This window comes from Mandrillus leucophaeus, unplaced genomic scaffold (assembly GCF_000951045.1).
Source record: "Mandrillus leucophaeus isolate KB7577 unplaced genomic scaffold, Mleu.le_1.0 Scaffold752, whole genome shotgun sequence".
In the NCBI taxonomy this organism is placed as follows: Eukaryota; Metazoa; Chordata; class Mammalia; order Primates; family Cercopithecidae; genus Mandrillus; species Mandrillus leucophaeus.
The window spans coordinates 596,733-600,901 of NW_012108164.1; positions in this window are offsets into that span (position 1 = coordinate 596,733).

A 4,169-nucleotide genomic window follows, 5' to 3' on the forward strand; every position below is an offset into this window, starting at 1 on the left:
AAGACTATAGGACCAAAGGAAATATCCTCTGATAAAAATGAGAAAGAAGCTTTCTGAGAAAGTTCTTTGTGATCTGTGAATTCATCTCACAGAGTTCCAGCTTTCCCCTCAAGAAGCCGTTTGCTAAGACTGTTCTTGTGGAATTTGCAAAGAGATATTTGGAAGCCCAAAGCGGGCTATGGTGAAAAAGAAATATCCTCAGATAAAAACTGGGAGAAGCATTCTGAGAAAATGACTTTGTGATGTGTGACTTCCACTCACTGAGTTACAGCTGCATTTCGTGGAGCTGTTTGCTAGCCTTATTTTTGTGGAATATGAGAACTGATATTTCGGATCCCTTTGAAGACTCTAGGGCCAAAGGAAATAGCCTCCGATAAAAATGAGAAAGAAGCTTTCTGAGAAAGTTCTTTGTGACCTGTGAATTCATCTCACAGACTTACAGCTTTCCCCTCAAGAAGCCTTTTGCTAAGACTGTTCCTGTGGAATTTGCCAACTGATATTTGGAAGCCCATGAAGGGCTACTTTGAAAAAGAAAGTAAGCTCAGATAAAAACTGGAGAGAAGCTTTCTGAGAAACTGCTTTGTGTTCTGTTAATTCATTTGACAGAGTTATAGCTTTCCCCTCAAGAAGCCGTTCCCTAAGACTGTTCTTGTGGAATTTGCAAAGTGATATTTGGAACCCCTAGAGGGCTATAGTGAAAAAGAAAATATGTTCAGATAAAAACTGGAAAGAAGCTTTCTGAGAAAGTGCTTTGTGATGTGTGACTTCCACTCACTGGGTTACAGCTGTATTTCATAGAACTGTTTGCTAGTCTTGTTTCTGTGGAATATGAGAACTGATACTGTGGATCCCATTGAAGGCTATAGGGCCCAAGGATATATCCTCTGATAAAAATGAGAAAGAAACTTTCTGGGAAACTTCTTTGTTATCTGTAAATTCATCTTACAGAGTTACAGCTTTTGCCTCAAGCAGCCTTTCTCTAAGACTGTTCTTGTGGAATTTGCAAAGTGATATTTGGAAGCCCATGGAGGGCTATGGTGAAAAAGAAAATATCCTCAGATAAAAACTGGAAAGAAGCTTTCCGAGAAACCGCTTTGTGTTCTGTTAATTAATCTCACAGAGTTACAGTTTTCCCCTCAAGAAGCCGTTCGCTAAGACTGTTCTTGTGGAATTTGCAAAGTGATATTTGGAAACCCATGAATTGCTATGGTGAAAAAGAAAATATCCCCAGATAAAAACTGGAAAGAAACTTTCTGAGAAACTAATTGGTGTTCTGTTAATTCATCTCACTGAACCTATGAAACTACTTTGTGATTTGTGACTTCCACTCACTGCGTTACAGCTGTATTTCGTGGAGCTGTTTGCTAGCCTTATTTCTGTGGAATCTGAGAACTGGTATTTCGGATCCCTTTGAAAACTATAAGGGCCAAGGAAATAATCTCCGATAATAATGAGAAAGAAGCTATCTGAGAAACTGCTTTGTGATGTGTGACTTCCACTCACTGAGTTTCAGTTGTATTTCGTGGAGCAGTTTGCTATCCTTATTTCTGAGGAAAATGAGAACTGATTTCGGATCCCATTGAAGACCGTAGGCCAAAGGAAATATCCTCCGATTAAAATGAGAAATAAGCATTCTGGGAAACTTCTTTTTGATCTGTGAATTCCTCTCACAGAGTTTCAGCTTTCCTCTCAAGAAGCCTTTCAGTAAAACTGTTCTTGTGGAATTTGCAAAGTGATATTTTTAAGCCCATGGAGGGCAATGGTGAAAAAGAAAATATTCTCAGATAAAAACTGGAAAGAAGATTTCTGTGAAAGTGCTTTGCGATGTGTGACCTCCACTCAATGAGTTACAGCCATATTTCGTGGAGCCGTTTGCTAGTCTTATTTCTGTGGAATATGAGAACTGATATTTCTGATCCCTTTGAAGATTATAGGGCCAAAGGAATTATCCTGCGATAAAAATACGAAGGAATCCTTCTGAGAAAGTTCTTTGTGATCTGTGAATTCACCTCATAGAGTTACAGCTTTCCAATTAAGAAGTCTTTCGCTACGACTGTTCTTGTGGAATTTGAAAAGTAATATTTCGAAGCCCATGAATGGTTATGGTGAAAAGAAAATATCCTCAGATAAAACTGGAAAGAAGCTTTCTGAGAAAAAGCTTTGTGTTCTGTTAATTCATCTCACAGAGTTACAGCTTTCCCCTCAAGAAGCCGTTCGCTAAGACTGTTCTTGTGGAATTTGCAAAGTGGTATTTGGAAGCCTGTAGAGGGTTATGGTGAAAAAGAAAATATCCTCAGAGAAAAACTGGAAAGAAGCTTTCCGAGAAACTGCTTTGTGATGTGTGACATCCACTCAGTGAGTTACAGCTTTATGTTGTGGCGCTGTTTGTGAGACATATTTCTGTGGAAAATGAGAACTGATTTCGTATTCCTTGGAAGACTATATAGCCAAAGGAAATATCCTCCAATAAAAATGAGAAAGAAGCTTTCGGAGAAACTTCTTTGTGATTTTTGAATTCATCTCACAGAGTTACAGCCTTCCTCTCAAGAAGTCTTTCGCTGAGACCGTTCTGGAATTTGCAAAGTGATATTTGGAAGCCCATGGAGGGCTATGGTGAAAAAGAAAATATCCTCTACAGGTATCCCCTCAAGAAGCCATTCGCTAAGACTGTTCTTGTTTAATTTACAAAGTAATATTTGAAAGTCCTTGGAGGACTATGGTGAAAAAGCAAATATCCTCCGATAAAAACTGGAAAGAAGGTTTCTGAGAAACTTCTTTCTGGTCTTTGAATTCATCTCACAGAGTTAGAGCTTTCCCTTCAAGAAGCTTTTCGCTAAGACTGTTCTTGTGGAATTTCTCAAGTGATATTTGGAAGCCAATGGAGGGGTACAGTGAAAAAGAAAATATCCTCTGATAAAAACCAGAAAGAAGATTTCTGAGAAACTGCTTTGTGTTCTGTTAATTCATCTCACAGAGTTACAGCTTTCCCCTCAAGAAGCCATTCACAAAGACTGTTATTGTGGAATTTCCAAAGTGATATTTGGAAGCCCATTGAGGGCTACAGTGAAAAAGAAAATATCCTTAGATTAACACTGGAAGGAAGCTTTCAGAGAAACAGCTTTGTGTACTCTTAATTCATTTCACAGAGTTACAGCTTTCCCCTCAAGAAGCCGTTCGCTAACGCTGTTCCTGTGTTATTTGAGAAGTGATATTTGGAAGCCCAAGGAGGACTCTGGTGAAAAAGAAAATATCCTCACATAAAAAGGGTAAAGAAGCTTTCTGAGAATCTGGTTTGTGTTCTGTTAATTCATCTCACAGAGTTACAGCTTTCCCCTCAAGTAGCCGTTCGCTAAGACTGTTCTTGTGGAAGTTACAAAGTGATATTTGGAAGTCCATTGAGGGCTACGGTGAAAAAGAAAATATCCTCAGAGAAAAACTGGAAAGAAGCTTTATGAAAAACTGCTTTGTGATGTGTGACTTCCACTCACAGAGTTACAGCTGTATTTCGTGGATCTGTTTGCTAGCCTTATTTCTGTGGAATCTGAGAACTGATATTTCAGATCCCTTTGACTACTATAGGGCCATAGGAAGTATCCTCCGATAAAAATGCGAAAGAAGCTTTCTGAGAAACTGCTTTGTGATCTGTGAATTCATCGCAGGGAGTTACACCTTTCCCCTCAAGAAGCCTGTGGCTAATACTGTTCTTCTGGAATTTGCAAAGTGATATTTGGAAGCCCCTGGCGGGCTATGGTGAAAAACAAAATATCCTCAGATAAAAAATGGAAAGAAGCTTTCTGAGAAACTGCTTTGTGTTCTGTTAATTCATCTCACAGAGTTACAGCTTTCCCCTCAAGAAGCCGTTCGCTTGGACTGTTCTTGTGGAATTTGCAAAGTGATATTTGGACACCCGTAGAAGGCTATGGTGAAAAAGGAAATATCCTCAGATAAAAACTGGAAAGAAGTTTCCTGAGAAACTGCTTTGTGTTCTGTTTATTCATCTCACAGAGTTACAGCTTCCCCTCAAGAAGCCATTTCTTGAGAGAAACAAGAAATGAGGAAAGGATTCCCTATTTAATAAATGGTGCTGGGAAAATTGGCTAGCCATAAGTAGAAAGCTGAAACTGGATCCTTTCCTTACTCCTTATACGAAAATTAATTCAAGATGGATT